Source organism: Anastrepha obliqua, chromosome 2, assembly GCF_027943255.1.
Source record: "Anastrepha obliqua isolate idAnaObli1 chromosome 2, idAnaObli1_1.0, whole genome shotgun sequence".
NCBI classification, from domain to species: Eukaryota; Metazoa; Arthropoda; class Insecta; order Diptera; family Tephritidae; genus Anastrepha; species Anastrepha obliqua.
The window spans coordinates 57,465,333-57,482,918 of record NC_072893.1 but is presented as its reverse complement, the minus strand read 5'-3'; the positions used below and the strand labels follow the sequence as shown (position 1 = coordinate 57,482,918).

General features: G+C 37.8%; 1 long non-coding RNA gene across 1 annotated transcript; it reads right to left on the bottom strand.

Annotated features, from left to right (window-relative positions):
* Window positions 1-784: 784 nt before the first annotated feature.
* On the bottom strand, window positions 785-16,344 carry LOC129236800 (uncharacterized). Its single transcript, XR_008581717.1, has 3 exons — window positions 16,141-16,344; window positions 15,706-15,993; window positions 785-924 (listed from the first exon to the last, which is right to left on the bottom strand). It is a non-coding gene; the product is annotated as an uncharacterized LOC129236800 (long non-coding RNA).
* Window positions 16,345-17,586: the final 1,242 nt, after the last annotated feature.

The following is a 17,586-nucleotide window of genomic DNA, read 5'->3' as shown; positions in this document are numbered from 1 at the left end:
ATACTAATCCTAATCTTATTCTTAAGCCCTATCAGTATCAATATTAAAGCGCAAAACGAATTTTTTTCATTACATTAACTCAGTATATATCTATAAAATTATTTAAAAAAATTTCCATTATCTGAAACAACTCTTCGATCCGGGTGCGGAAACTAATGCATGCCCGAATCAAATGCCCCTTAATCATATTGACCATAACGGTATTCATTGCAGCCTTAAGAGAAGAAACAGGGATATGGGAAATCTTACTTAGGGGCTGGGAAATTAGTCGACCATAGTTCAATGTTATGGGGCGACGTTGTGTCGCTATCGCTTTGTGTGAAGGAGCAGAGTCTTGCTGAAAGCTGTATGAGCTGTCACTGCGTACACTACCAATCCAGGGTCTCATTGCTGTCTATAGTAAAGAAGGTGCTAGTATGACGTGTCCTTTGTTGCTCACAATACTTAAAGCCTGGAAAATTCGTATGCACTACAACAGTAACCTCTGGAGGACTGGAACATAGCCATCCCATTTAAAAAGCGTTTTGATCGGATAATTCGCTATTCTCGTCTTTGCTCCAACATAAACTGTCTTCTGCGCATAATTTGGGAGTTATACCGAAGATCTTAACAGAAAAATCGTCGGATAATATCTCGCAAGAGCCTCATTGCTTTTTAAAGAGTCCTCATCATTGATCGCTTGCACTGCTTCATCTGCCAATCGGACTGTGCTAGAACATTCCTAGTTTTGTTTGCGTTGTGCAACCGATTCTTCATTGTCCCTTGATGTCACCAGGTCTCCAATTCAGGACGGACCTTATAATAAATGAACTGGCGTACTTAAGAAAATTAGTGATTTTTAAATCGGTTTTATTTGCACATATGGCGACAATAGCTGCATGTTTCTCCATTTCTTCAGCTCAGTTGTAGTCCTCCATGTCTTATCTGAAAAAGAGAAAAAACGAAAAATAATGGTTTCGGGAAATTATAGCTTCCAATATGCATACCCTCAAATACTATATGCACCCTGATATACATATATATTTATACAATATTCTTCAAATTATGGCTAATGAATTGGAAGATGGAGGTTAACACTCAGAAGTCTGTTCAGATAACGTTTACTTTGAGAACCGGGAATTGTCCTCCCGTATTTTTGAATGGCTCTACCATACCTGAAAGTGAAACTGTCAAATACCTTGGAGTACATTTGGACCGAAGAATGACCTGGGAAACCCACATTAAAAAGAAACAGAAACAACTCAAGCTTAAAACGAAAAAAATGTACTGGGTCTTAGGCTCGCGATCACAACTTAGTCTCGAAAATAAAGTACTGCTCTACAAAGCTATCTTAAAGCCAGTATTGACATATGCAATACAGCTTTGGGGAACAGCGAGTAACTCAAACATTGAAATCCTGCAAAGATACCAGGCTATGACTTTAGGAAGCATTGTTGGTGCTCCTTGGTATATAACTAACTTCGAAATTCACAAAGACTTAAATGTATCTTATGTTAGAAATGAAATCACCAAAGCCTCTCGAAGATACCTAAACAGACTGTCGTACCATGAAAACATACTAGCAAGAAATCTTCTACACAATAGCACGGATGTCAAACGCCTTAAAAAAATTCATATTTTGGATCTCCCAAACAGATTTGAGGAAACTTAATTGATTTGTAGCGAATACAACTGTTTTACAATATATTGATTGGTCGCAATGGAGCGCAATCAATCCTGCCATAATCCTTATATTTAAAAAATTTGCTGATTGTCAACTGATAGATTGCAAATAAAATTTATTCATAATAAAAAAAAAAAAAATATGAACTATGATTTATGCTTAGAAATATAGTTTAGCTATAAAAAGAATTTATATGGGTTCGACTGCTAAAAATGGCTTATATTCGGTTCCGTTTAACTATGTTCTAAGAAAGTGATGATCGGTCGTTCCTTAGTCAAAACCCCTTTTCCAAATTTTTCAAATACATTAAACCCATTTTCAGGGAAATAAAAGGCAACTGCATTCAACAACTGCAACACTGCACTGCGTTCGAAAAGTAGGACAGGAATTGTGTATGACCTGACATTTCTTTTGTTTTATTTTTTGTTTTTAAGGCTAAAAGAGAGGATTTAAAGGATAGAGAAAGAGAGAGAGACAGGTGGGGTGCAGATTCCTTACTTTTCAGCAAACTTTCAAGATATTTTTAAGAGTGTTAGTAGTTTTTTAAGGAATGGATGGACCCATATCAGTAATTAGTCCCATTCGAGCTCGAAGCTCACGCCGCCTCCATTTGAGAAGAAACTTTGCCACCACCATGTCAGGCCTGTTTAGAACACTCTTGGTTGTTCTGCAGTGTAAGTATTGCAGTAACAGTTTTCATGAGGTACATCTCACCTCACTGTTCCCGTTATAATGGGTCCTAAAATTGGCTCCGTTTCAATTGGATACTTCAAGCAATCGCAGTTTGCCAATTCAGCAACTATTTTGTAGCCTTCAATACCACGGTGTCCAGTTCCAGTTCATTCCACCTTGCAATAAAATTTAGTTGTAATTTATATACATGAACTATTTTTGAAGAGGTGTGAGCAGTTTCTAAGGCCTTGAGAGTAGCTGGCTTTCACTACAGATTCTGATATTAATTTCTCGCCGCCGTTTACCAACTACTGAGTCTATTCACTGCAAATACTTCGCATTGAGAAACCGTAGTGATTATACCCAAAGCACTAAAGCATCCTCAGTTACTGTCCAAATGCCACCACGCTTCGATACCATTTTCTGTGTTGAAACAGTCGATGTTCAAAGTTCTTGCCGAGTTTCTTAAGTGAGTGCCTAGATATCTCTATTGCCTCCTTGTAAGACAACTAAGGGGATACTTGCTTCCAAAAAGAGATTCCAGGTATCAGTGAGTCATTAGATGCCAAAACAGAGAGTACTACTCTGTTAATCTTCTACATAAAAAAAAATTGTATATTATTTTAGCTCATTGGCAAACATTTTCACATCATCTTGAATTTCTCACTATTTCCTTCCTCACAGATGGCAACAGCTGTTCAAAATATTTAAATTCTATCATAAAAATACATTATTTTAGTGCCTTTACTGGTGTTTGGGTGCTACCATTGCACATTGTTTAACTCATCTGGCTATTGTAAATCTGTTTGGCCAATTTCCAAACAAAACAAATAAACAAATATTTGCCACATATGCCACACTATCATCTGTACATACATATTTTAATACATGAAGGGCAACATGCATGAATATCCAAAACCGCAACCAGTTTATCCTGCGGCGTGCATCTGCATCCAATTGAATTTACATACATACACACATGCGTATATGTGCGCCGCTTCTAGATTTTAAACAAAATTAATTTACTGCAAACAGCTGACTACAAAAGCATTGTCCACACTCATGCCAGTCTGCCACCGCTGAAACTCACAATAGATTTCGGAACTTTTATTCGCCTTTGGAGGAAAAGTTTAAATTTCAATTAAACTTTTTCCTCTTCGCATGCAGCAAAAACGCTAGCAAGTGATTGTGTTGGAGATTGTTGTTGTCTTCCGTATACGTCCCTCAGCCAGCTCAGCGCAACGGTACTTGATTATGTAATGCCGCATTATTTCTGCCATATTGTTGCAGTTTGTTAACTTTGGCAATAATCATTAATTAGTTAGCCGGCACCGTCGCTGGCTTAGCTGCTTAACGCTATTGGTATGAGCTTTCTTTGGATTAATGCAAATGTTTTTGTTGTTTTTCTTTTAAATTTTTTATTAGATAAAGGTAAGTATATAGACTTATGTGTTGTGTAGCTGTTGACCCGGCTAGTTGACTGGCTGGCGCCGTGCATTTACTGACGCATAGCGAATATTTTCAATTAGCCACTTCTGATATGCTTGAATTCCTTCGCAATGGCGCTTTAACTGCTTCCAAGTCTGCAGGAGGAGCGATGCTTGTTGTGATGGTTGCCACGACACAGTTTTAATGCTTCTGGTTGTTACTGACGCTCAGTAATGTGTAATTAATGCGTTGCACGACTGTTGCTGTGGCATAAACTATTTATAACTAAAAAATTGTTTACCAAAAATTGTTTTGCTGTAGTTTCAGTAGTGAGAGTGAAAAGTTATAGACTCGAATACGAATTCTGCTGCTGAAGCTACGGCAGCTACCGGCGTCCTTCTACGAAATCAAGTTTAGGCAGCAATACATAAATGTATAATTTAACACATTCATACACCCACATCCTCATATGCCAACGTGCATCTGTACATACATAAATAGCAGTTGCTCAAAGCGGTTGTGATGGTTGCTTTCGTGGCAAATCTGTGGCATAGGCACACACGTACAAACATACACACACATGCATAGATTTGAAGCGACGAATGGAATATTTAGCATATCCTTTTTTGAGAGCTTGAGAGCACGCGTGAGTGCGAGTGTGAAATAGAGAGAGAGAGAGGGCATAAAAATGGGTATTTTTCGAGAGCGAATGGTGTAGATTCTCAGGAGTGCAAATTGTTGCTTTGCAGAGAAATATCCCCGTTTTGTGTGGCCTTTGTATTAGCGCACGAGCGGTGATGAAAAAATCGCATGATATTTTATTTTGAAAACATATTTTATTCATATTGATTGTGGGTAAGTATGTGTACAAAAATAAAAGGCATTTCCCATTCATTTTTGTAGGATTAAATTACTAAAAAAATTAATTTTCTAATGGGTTACAGGAAATAGGAAGACAAGTTTTTTACTTAATATTTATATGAAATTCTGAGATGCTATGGCATAAAAAGTTTCTGAAATCCACCACAACCAATTTAAATATTTATAAACCTTATTGCCTTTTATTTGAAAATTCGCAATATAATTTTTGGTTTGTAAAAAAATATTTAAAAATATTGTTTTTTCTATAGACACAATAGTACTAATAAGCTATCAGAAAAATACTATGAGGGTCCACAAATTGAGGGACATACACTTTTAAGCCGACTCCGAATAGCTTTTATGAGGAGCTTTTTTATGGCAGAAATACATACACTCGGAGTTTTTCCATTGCCTGTCGAGGGGTGACCGCTATTAAAAAAAAAACGTTTTCTTTTATTTGAAGTTCATGCACGGAGAACTTGAAGTGAAGTGAAGTACATCACGCAGCAATCCATGCGGCGACCGAAAAAAAAATTCTCTCGAAAATTATGCTGGTACAATCTATCACGGTAATTGCCACAGCTGACTGAGTTTGTGCAGCAAAAGCATTTGGAGGCTCGGATTTCGAAGCCCACTGTGGATTTAAAAACCATTTATACAATAGGAAAGTGGCCAAACACTTAGTAGAGTATGTAAGTGTTAGATTTGCGAGCACTTTAAGTAGTGCATGGACTATGATTTTGCAGTAGTTTTCCCTCTTACAATATGAAGAATAATAATAATATTCTGATAAAATTTAATTCACTCAGATGTCGATGATCATCAGTTTCAATAGCATTTCAATGTCAGCGGTTTTCAAGCAATTCGAAAATGGGCAAAAAATTAATTGGAAAGCTAACTATTTTATAGGCGTGGCACCTTATAGATGGCTCGAAGCTGTACGAAGGGATTGGCAGGGGAGTATTCTGTGAGGAGCTCCCCATCAAGCTCAAATCTAGGCTACCGAATCACTCTACTGGTTTCCAAACGGAGATAGCTGCAATTAAAGAAGCAGTGGATTTGTTGCTCATAATTACTCTAAGGAAGGTAAATATCTACTCCGACAGCCAAGCTGCAATTAGGGCCCTGGGGTCGTTGTTTTCATAAATTTTTCTTTCGACTGCAGCCGAATACTTCGAGTGGAAGAGCGGATCGAGATTCCCTTAAGAACCTGTGGCATGCTCCTGCAAGGAAAGGCCTCGCATCAAATCAGCTAACGCTGGGATAGTGCTCAAATGTGTAAAGTTTTGAGATGCATCTGGTTACGGATAGATCGGCTTTCAAGGGAACATCTAAGGCTAACAAAGCCGCAACTCTCGAATTTGGTGGGTGTCCGTTAGGGTGTCTGAAAGATGAGGAGGAACCATCTCAACACACTCTTCTCAGCTGTCCTGCTTTCGTCGGGCAAAGATTTAAACATCTCGGCTCTGCATTTTTTGCTACACCAGCAGATATTGCGGGTGATATTTTAACCCGCCTGGTGAATTTCATCAGTAGCTTCTTCCTTTTCGGTTCGCTGAATAGTTTTTCCCGCTCAGTATTTCCTCTGTATGGCATCATAATGGACGAGTTTCATCTTTTGCCCAAGCGGACGCTTGTTTGAGATGCCATTTGCCTTAGCCTAACTTAGCAGTTTCCTAACCTAATTTAGTTTTCATGTAAGAACAAAGACGGCGATTTGGTGACTGACATCCAGATCATACTTAAACTATGGAGGGAACACTTCTCGAACCTGTTAAACAGTGATAGGTGCGCATGTCACAGAGAATGTGAAGAACCCAATATCGCAATCGTTGACGACGGAATTGTCGTTCCGCTATCCGACCATGACGGGGTGAGAATAGCGATAACCCGGCTAAAAAACAACAAAGCCGCGGGTGCCCACGGACTGCCGGCTGAGCTATTCAAACATGGTGGCAAGGAGCTGGTAAAGTGCATGCATCAGCCCCTTTGCAAAATATGGTCGGATGAAAGCGTGCCTGCCGACTAGAATTTAAGTGTGCTCTGCCCAATCCATAAGAAGGGCGATCCTACAATCTGTGCCAATTACCGCGGGATTAGTCTTCTAAATATCGCCTATAAGGATCTAGCGATCGTATTGTGTGAAAGGCTGAAGCCCACCGTCAACCAACTGATTGGACCTTATCAGTGTGACATTAGACCTGGAAAGTCGACCATCGACAAAATATTCACAATACGCCAAATCTTGGAGAAGCCATATGACACACACCTTCTCTTTGTCTATTTCAAAGCTGCATTCGACAGTACGAAACGGAGTTACCTGTATGCTCAATACAAGCAGCGTCGTCAAAATTGGGAAGGACCTCTCCGAGCCGTTTGAAACCAAACGGGGTTTCAGACAGAGTGACTCCCTGTCGTGTGACTTCTTTAACCTGATGTTGGAAAGAAACATGCGAGCCGCAGAACTTAATCGGTCAGGTACAATTTTTTATAAGAGCGTACAATTGTTGTCGTATGCCATCGTAGGCCATCATTGGCCTTAACAATCGCGCTGTTAGTTCTGCCCTCTCCAAACTGGATAAAAAAGCAAAGCGAATGGGTCTGGTGGGGAACGAGGACAAAACTAAGTACCTCCTGTCTTCAAACAAACAGTCGGCGCACTCGCGTATCGGCACCTACATCACTGTTGACAGTTATGACTCCGAGGTTGTAAAAGACTTCGTTTATTTAGTAACCAGCATTAACACCGATAACAATGTCAGCCTGGAAATCCAACGTAGCATCTCTCTTGGTAACAAGTGCTATTTTGGACTAAGTAGGCAACTGAGTAGTAAAGTCCTCTCTCGACGAACAAAAGAAACACTCTACAAAGCTCGCACTATGCCCGTCCTAACGTATGGCGTAGAAGCTTGGGCGATGACAACACCCGATGAATCGACGCTTGGGGTGTTTGAGAAAAAGATTCTGCGTAAGATGTTTGGACCTTTGCACGTTGTCGAATATCGCAGGCGATGGAATAATGAGCTGTATGAGCTTTACGATGACATAGACATAGCGCAGCGATCCAAGATCCAGTGGCTACGCTGGCTGGGTCATGTCGTCCGAATGGATACAAACGCTCCGGCTCTGAAAGTGTTCGATGCGGTACTAGCTGGGGGTAGCAGAGGAAGAGGAAGGCCTCCTCTGCGTTGGAAAGATCAGGTGGAGAAGGACTTGGCTTCACTTGGTGTGTCCAACTGGCGCCGGTTAGCACGAGAAATAAACGACTGGCGCGCTTTGTTAAATTCGGCCAGAATCGCGTAAGCGGTTATAGCCCCAATTAAGAAGAAGAAGAACTTAGCTAATTTATTATTTATTTGAAACTCCAATTCCCTTTTGTTTTTAATGAAGCACTGGAAAAGGGAAATTATTGTGAGCTTTTTGTGTGGAATACAAATGCTGATTAATGTCCAAAATAGAGTAAATCATTCCTCGAAATCCAGGCACAGATGCAGAACATTTGATTTGAGCTGCTGAATCAATTGGACCATTTAGACGTATGAAGATAGATTTGAATATTTAATTAACCAATCATAAAATCACTTATTTTAGGTTTCTTTATATATTTTTACAGCTGACATCACAATCCTTTCTTCTATTGTTGTTTCAGCAAATTCAAATGATACCAAATATATAAAGTAAGTAGTCGGCCGCCGTAGCCGAATGGGTTGGTGCGTGACTACCATTCGCAATTCACAGAGAGAATGTCGGTTCGAATCTCGATGAAACCCAAAATTAAGAAAAACATTTTTCTAATAGCGGTCACCCCTCGGGCGGCAATGGCAAACCGCCGAGTGTATTTCTGCCTTGAAAAAGCTCCTCATAAAAATATCTGCCGTTCGGAATCGGCTTAAAGCTGTAGGTCCCTCCATTTACGGAACAAGTTGCACGCCACAAATAGGAGGAGGAGCTCGGCCAAGCGCCCAAAAAGGGTGTACGGGCCAATTATATATATATTATATAAGTGGTAACCACAATTTTGTCAAGTGGGAATAAAACTATACTATTCAAGTTAAATTTTGAAACAAAAAAAAAATAATTTCTGAAAACCCCTTTTTATTTAATAACACATTTCTAGTTTCAAAGACAAACTCACCTTCTGAGGTATTTATTATTATTTTTCCTTATTGCGCTTACTCGCCTAAAATATACTCTAAAAATGGTCAAATAACTTTTTTATTATTATTAGTGTAGTGAATGAGCTATTAACGTAGAAAAATATATATTTCAAGCTCCAACAAGTTGTAATTACAGAAAGCCTTACTTCTGTGCTAAAAGTGGCAGCCTATTAAATATTAATTCATTCGAAAAGCTTCTGGCTCTGTATTCGTAAACTATCACTGCGTGCATGCATAGATTCAAAAATATGCCACATTCTGTTATTACATACGTAAATATATAATTACATAGCTTTCAAAGTAAATTTTAACTTATCTTACAATAATCTTCTGCTGCCAAAGGGTGAATTTCGAGCACTTTTCAGTAAATTGCCTTATTTACATACGCAACTATCGCAAGTACTAAGGTATAATTTCCAATTGCTCTAATTTATATGTTCACATACAAAATATATTCAGAATGAAACATATGCAGAAAGCTTAATTGAAAATCATTTATAGATTAGAAGCTGTTCCTTTGGTTTTGAGTTTTAAAGCTCTGTCGACTTGGTTTTGGTGAATGAATTCCTAGCAGATAATTTGAAATTGTTAACTAAAATGAACTTAAGGCGAATTGCGGGAATACAGAATATTAGATATGCACTTATAGAAAAAGTGAGCATATATTTACTAGGATGTTCAAAAGGTTTTGTGGTTCGATAAGAAAAATACAATTTTATGGTTTAAAATATACTTTATTATTCAGTATAATCTCCCCGAGCAACAATTCACTTGTTCCAAGGAGATTCCAATTGATGAATTCCATTACTGATGTGAGAATCTGGAAGGGTTGAAAAACACGCTTGGTTTGCAGTTATGCCCTCATCATTTGATGAAAGAGGCTTTTAACGCACGAATTTTGTTAGGTCTGGAAACAAATGGAAGTCACTGCGGACCAAAACTGATTAATACGGTGGATGTTCCAACAATTCGAGCTTAAATTCATGGGCTTTGGTCATTATGAAAATGCTCTTGTGACACAGTGCATTGTCTTGTCTGAAAAATAATGTTTCTCTTTTGCAAACTGGGCCTTTCTTCACAAATTTTTTTCCAAGATTACAATAACATTCAGAATATATAGTGATATCAGTTTGTAAGTAATCCACAAACAAAATTCCTTTCGCATCCAAGGAGACTGATACTAACACCTTCATGCCGATTTCTGAGCACGCACTCGTTTCAGAGCCGAAAAACCAGTTTCACATCACTTTTTAGTATCTTGTTTTGATTTTGGATCATGGGGATAGACAAAGTCTCATCAGTTGTGATATATCGTTGCACAAAATCAACTTGCGAAAATGCTCTAAATACTGCTGAGAAAGTTGAATTCGAGCGAATGTGAGCGAATGTGGCACCCATTGTGCTCACAGCTTTCCGAAACCCTGAAACTGAATAACTGAATTCAGTAAAAATATTGCTGGCAGTGTACCCAATGAGATGCTCAGGTCTTCTATTGAATCTCTTTCAGTCCCTCGACTGTTTTCCAACATGATATCCTGTATTTTTTCTACGATTTCTGGTGTAGTTGCTGTTTTTGGACGTCCTTGAGGTGGATTGTTTTCAAGGCTTTTACGAGGACAAAATTATGAAAGCACCATTTATTAATTTGGGGAAGAGATGCAATATAAAACCAACGCATTTTTTCATATCTTTGCGATGCCAGCTAACTCACGCAACTTCCCTTTTCGATCCCTCAAAACAATTTCGTGGGAGTTTTTGATGTTTTCTGGTGCTACCGTCTCCTGCGGACTTCCACTGCGTTGTGCATCATCGCTGTTCCTACGATTACGTTTGAAGGCAACAAACCATCATTTTATTGTTGTTTCTGATGGAGCAGGGTCCCCATAACACTTTTAAAGTCATTACTTTGCTATAGCGTTATTTTTTCACAAAATTATTTTTGCTCCATTGTTTTGAAAATAACAAAAGTAGCGCCATTCTTAGCAAAACTACTCACGAAGCAATGAATGGAATATCATGAAATTTTGACAGCTGTCTCTTTAAGGTTAGTACTAACTAAAAAAGATGTGAATGTAATAAACGTAGTGCCATCTATGTATTCGGCCTAAGACTTTTCAGCCCTTGCGTTATTTGAAAAACAAAAAAAAAATGTTTCTTTCATTTGCAGAGATTCCAACATACCTATGCACTTCCAAATGGTAGTCACGCACCAACCCACTCGGCTACGGCGGCCACGGGCTCCATACACATGTTTAATTTTGCTTCGAACAGTGGCAGGGTAATTAGATAGGTGGTATTTTTTCAATAGGGGGTTTTGACAGATCATGCGTGACTACGGTCAAACTAAATACATTTTTTTATTCAGTACTCATTGACATTTTATTATGTAAACGTACGCCTCAACAACGTTTACAAATAGTATAACTTTATTGAGAAAATCACACGCCCAGGCCAATTTATGGTGTTCAGCGTTGAGGTACATTTTTGGCTTAATAAGCAAAATTTCCATATATGGGCTAAAGAACAACCAAAAGCAACTCTAGGACAGCAATTAATATACATCCATTGAAAACAACCTCTACGAGGCTGGCAGCGAATAGCAAACGCTATCGCTCCATGATAAACGACTTTTTGATGCCAAAAATTGAAATTCATGATCAGCACAATATTTAGTCACAGCTCGTGAAACAATGGATTTACTATTCGTCGTTTCGATGAGCAATTTATCTCTCATCTCGGACCAATGGATTGAATCGTGTGATACCACACCTTTAGACTTTTATTTGTCTAAATGCTTTGTGGATAAATCAACTTCGATTGAGGCATTGGAAGCTAATATTACTAAAGTTGTTCCCGAGATACCGATCGAAGTGCTCCTGCGAGTCATTCAGAATTGGTGTTTACGGATGGCCGAATTACGGCACAGTTGCGGCCAACACTTGGAAGAGACTAGCTTTAAAATGTAAATGTCAGTGAATGGCTCTACACAAAAATAACAAAGATGAATTTGAATTTTCATTGTTTCATTTGAATTTAAAATCTGATACCTCTAAATTGATCACCCTTTACATAACTTTTCATATGCACTTTAACTCCAAAGTGTACCAACACAAAGGAATAATTCATTGCATGACTTCGCTTCACTCCGTACAGCCTCTGCATCCATTTCTTTTGCACATCCATTTCCATTGACTTCTGCGTTCATTATTTCATTCCTTAATTTAGTAAAGGAATTAATAAAATGTTTAATATCTGTGCTTGAAGTAGTGCCACAAAGCAAACGTGCGTGCTTGCTCAATGCAAGTGACTAATGGGCTACGTGGGTTACGTATACGCCCTGGCATATGCTTAACATAGTAATCTTGTACGTAGGCATGACGACATTCAATTGCAAATTGTCAAAGCCAATGACGGGCAGTGAGTTGTGGCTGCAAATATTACGAAATTACAAACATGACGAAATGACTGCCTGCCTGCCTGCCTGCTTGCTTGGCGGGCTAAGTGCTTACGTGCCATAGTGAGCGAGTAAGTGCGTGAATGACCAACACATATGGTATGTACAGAAATATGAAGTCTGATGGTTTGATACGTACTCGTAAAATGCCTTGATGCCCATTATGTTGTTAGCAAATACGGTCACATATATTGCATATGTGTGGATGCAAATACGTATGTGTGCGCTGACAGTTTGACAAATGAAGTAACATTCTTTCAAATACATTGTAGATTTCTCTATTTGGTACCCGACAATGCTTTGCACTCCAACGCAATAACTTTCATAACTGCTGGGCCACCTTTCTGCATTCACTTTCACTCAACAATGCCATTCACCAAAGCAATTCAATATAGTTAGTTACGCCTCTCTTACTTTACATTGTTTCTGTTGGCTTTTGGTAATGCGAACATACTCGCATATGCGGGTATGCCGTCAGTCGTCAGACGTGCACACTTGAATGCCGCTGTGCCGAATGACATGTTGCGCCGTCAGACTCCTGACGCTCTATCAACTCTTCTCCTAGTCAAATACAAATACGAGTACGTGCGTTGATCGTTGTCTTGGGCCGGGCATCAGTGCTGACGTTGGTATTGATGGCCAACTGTGTCATTTCTATGCCAAAGGCACTCCCAGTTCAATGTCGCCACCTTGGTCGAGTTGCCATATCATCGGTCTAATTTGCTGGTGCACCCACACCACAAACATACATATTCTCATACACAGTAAGTGGTAGATAGAAATATTTGTTTATAGTGAGCTGTGAGCTGTCCTTGTGTTAAGCTAATGGAATTTGTGTATCAGCGGTGATTTGTGTCTGCTTCAGGTCACAATAAATATATTCGCTTTTACTCACACAAATACAACGCTCACTCATATGCACGTATGTATGTATTTACATAAATATGTATGCTTAAATACACTGCTTTAAAGAACTAAAGCGCATGGACTTATTGATACAAAATTTGATAACTTTTTCTTTTCTTAATATTTTTAATATTAATATTTAAATATTAATTTTAATATTTTTTTCATGAAAATGCAGCTCAATATACATAAAAAATTATATAAACCCTAGTTTCAAACTATGTGAAAATTAAAAAAAAATTTAGCAAATTTTCATAAAAATTTAATATTTTTCTTTTTATAAAAAATTATATAAACCCTAGTTTGAAACTGTGTGAAAATTAAAAAAAAATTTAGCAAAATTTCATAAAAATTTAATATTTTTTAATGGCAATTTGAGTACGCCGTTTTAACTTAATTCGATTTTGATGCAATAAAGTGCAAGTACTGTATGGCTCAAAAATTTCGTTGATTTCTGACCATTTTTTTGCTGGCGGTTTTGTGTATTTTCTCCATAGAACGAACGCTCGACATTTTGTTATATGAATATCCTAACCCCTAATTTTCAAAGATTAAAGATATTTTTGAACCACATGAAACGTTCACTTTGTATTTACATATAGTAGCTATATATATATATATATAGTAGCTATATATATATAATATATATACATATATATATATATATATATATACCTGCAACCTAACGGTTCTAACCAAAATATTAGTTTGGGAAAAGAAATCGGTTATTTTTGCGTAAAATTCAAACTTTTATTTAAATTGTTTCGGATTGTCCGAACTGGGTAAAATGTGCATCGTTTTGTTGCCATTTTCAAGATAGCTTCATAATGCCACTCTTGTAGAAGTCTCGACCCTTATTGGCGAAAAACCCTAGTAATAGAATTTCACAATCTTCTCTTGGTACCAGATTTTTTCAATTCAATCACGTTTTAGAAAGCGAAAAAAAGGTGGTAATCGATTGGTTCCAGGCTCGGATTATATGATGGAGGCTCTAAAACTTCCCAATCAAGCTCTTTGAGTTTTTGACGAGTCACTAACACATGTGTGTGACCTTGCGGTGTCCTGATGATGAATACAACTCCTTCTCTGTTGGCCAGTTCTGGCCATTTCTGGTCAATCGGTAGCTTCATACGGTCCAATTGGGGATAGTAGATATCTGAATTTAGTGGAAGCAACTGATAATAATTGACTCCTTTCAAGCGCCACTAAATAAAGAGTATAATCCTCCTGGCTGTTAGTCTTGGTTTGACCACCGTTTGCGCAGACCGCGATCGTTTTCGCAAAATATTGTCGTAAGTGACCCACTTATCATTCCCAGCCACCATCCGTTTAAGAAATGGATCGATTGCATTCCGTTTGGTCAAGGCTTTACCTATGGAAATTCGATCCTGTTAATAGGTGCGGCATCCAATCATCGACCATCTTTGAGTCCAGCTTTGCGCAAATGGCTTAAAACTATTCCATGGCCAATCTGTAGCTCCTCAGCGATGCTGCGAATACTAATATGCCGGTCGAATTTGGTTATTTTTGGGATTTTCGACATTATCGACATTTTCTTTAACATCAAATGCGTGAATCGACGAAATCAAAATTGCACGTAATTAGCTGTTACAGTATCGGCACCATAAACGCCATTCAAAATCTCAGCGGCTGTATTTTCGCTTTCCATTCATCCATTGTTAACACCCCGTAACACAAAACCGAATAGAACAAACAACAAACAGCAAACGAATTTTTTTAGTGTGAAATGGCACATTGAAAGCGAGCATAAACTTTAAATTTTTTGATCCCTACTTTACGAGACATCGATCCCTACAGCCTTTTACCGAGAAAATAATGCATTTCTTTTTCCCCAAGCACTATATGGAACTTTGATGAATATTTGCGGATGTTTTCTTTTAGTTTCTACAAATTTTGAAATTGGATTTACTATATATGGCTTTTGTAAATGGAAAACTATATCTAGAAAAAATAGTTATTAAAATTAAATATGAAATAAATAACTTGGCCAATAATTTCCAGCGCTATAATTACTTAACGCTGTGTGTATATTTGCAAGCATATATACAAATACCATTCAAAACTTTTTGCCTTTACGTGTCCATTACAAGTAGCTGGCATACATTTGGTAAACACCCAACGGCAACTATGCTGCTTTTGCCGGGTTCCAACGCTGTCTAGCTTAATTTTTGCCACGCACTAGCAAGAATAATAATAAAAGCAATAAAGTGAGACATTTATTTTTTGGTCAAACTGCTTTCAACAAGTTGATGTAGGAGAATTGACACAAATGTCATAGCCATTCAGCAAAGGTGTTGTCATTGTCAATGTTGTTAGAGTGATTGTAATTTTTCATTACTTCGCAAAGTCATTTCTCCTCTTCGAGCCACTTCTCACCGCGACCTATGTCTCTGAAATATTCTGCTATTTATTTATTCACTTTATTTCTGCCTTCCTCTTACACCGCTTACTCTTTTCTGCTTTTATATTTTGCTACATTTTCTTTTCTACTACTCATTTCCCTTGTTCCTTCCACTTAACATCTGCTCTTTCCTTCTACTTACTTGCTTTCCTTCCTTCCGTTAACCGCTTTTCACCACTCAGTAGAAACTTCTCGCTCTGCCCTTTCTCTATGCAAGTGTTTTCTTAAGGAATTTTCTATATTTTCAGTTATTAAGTTGATTATTTTTATATATTTATTTTCCTTTCATTTTTTTTGTTTATTGCTCTTGGCTCTTCATTATGTCCAAATTGCTGATATTTGGCCATCGTCCGTTGACGGTTGCTTATTTTCATATTTAGATTTAGGTTTGCCTTTCATTCGGCAGATGTTGTTATATTACTGCGAAAATCTGTTGATTGAATCAGTCGTAAAAGAGATTTTATGTTGTTAGCCAAATAGTTATTGAATAATTTTGCGGAGTATATTTCACAGATGTGGCCAAATTAACTAATGTGGCAATGCACATCATGGCATATTAAAGACGTGTCTGATATACCTTAACTGTAAAAACGATAGCCGCAAGGCGACATGTGAATGTATTTATAATATTAATAATTCTTCTTCATATATATGTTACCTGGTCGGTAATCCAGTCATCCAAACTTTAGTGTTGGTTAACAAAATACGCAATACGACAGATTTTAAATTTTCTTTGTCACATCAGAATTTTTTTTGAAGAATCTCAAAGTTTCGGTTAGACACCAACATTACGTAAATTATTTAAATTTTATAAAATTGTATTGCCCTGATATACGAATATAAAATGAAAGCAGAATGCCAAAAGAATTCTAAAACAATGTACAGGGTGGCTGATGAAAGCCGCTACCAAAAAAAAATTGAATAACTTTTTTTCTTTTTAAGTTATCTGTTCCATTTTTGTTTTAATTTGCAGATTGATCTTTAAAATTTATTAAAATGGATAACTGGGACACGCAAACAAGAATTTGGATAGTCCGCCGCTATCACGCACTGGAGTCCGTAGTTTTGGTACAGAGAGAGTACAGGCGGATGTTTGGCGGCGATCCCCCGAGCAGATGGACCATAATGAGACTGGTGAATAATTTTGCTGAGCAAGGAACAGTCGCAAGAAGGCCTTATCATCGAAACCCACCAGTTCGGACGGAGGAAACGATCGCTGCTGTAGCTGCAGCTATACAAAGCAATCCAAGGGTTTCAACAAGAAACTTATCTGCTCAACTTGGTGTCAGCCGACAGTCTTTGCAAACAATAATGCACAAAGATTTAGACTTATTTCCCTACAAAATTCAAATGGTTAACAAACTGAATGCAGCAGACTTGCCGATTCGCTTGGAATTTTGCCAGAAGATCCTGCAAATGGTGGAAGAAGACCAAAACATGTTAAGCTACATTTAATAAAATTTAATGACCTTCAACTTGAAAAAAATAATAAATGAATTCCATACACTAAAAAAAAAGTTATTTGAGTTTCTTAATGTAGCAAAATTCATCAGCCACCCTGTACTACTGTGGGCAAAAAGTAAGGGGAATTTATTTGTCAAACTTCGCGGGATTAAAATTTCGCTCTAGTTATTTTTTTCATGAGTTGGCACCACTATTAATAACACTGGGCTAACTTTCATGTGAATGTCATTATCAGTAATATATTTACGCTTTTACGATTTTTACAATGTCTGATTTGATTGAGCAGAGAAGTGCCATCAAATTTTGTTTGCGGAATGAAATTTCGGCTGCGGAAACGTTTAGCATGTTGCAGAAGGCATTTGGTGATTCGACCATGTCGCAGAAAAATGTTTATAAGTGGTACAAAGACTTCAAAGAGGGTCGAGAAAACTCTCAATTTCTTGGAAAAAAGTCGTCGCGTTGATGTGTGTAAAACAATGCTTTCAGACTATCAGGACAAGCTCAAATGCATCATTACGGGAGATGAGACTTGGATTTATACTTACGACCCTGAAACAAC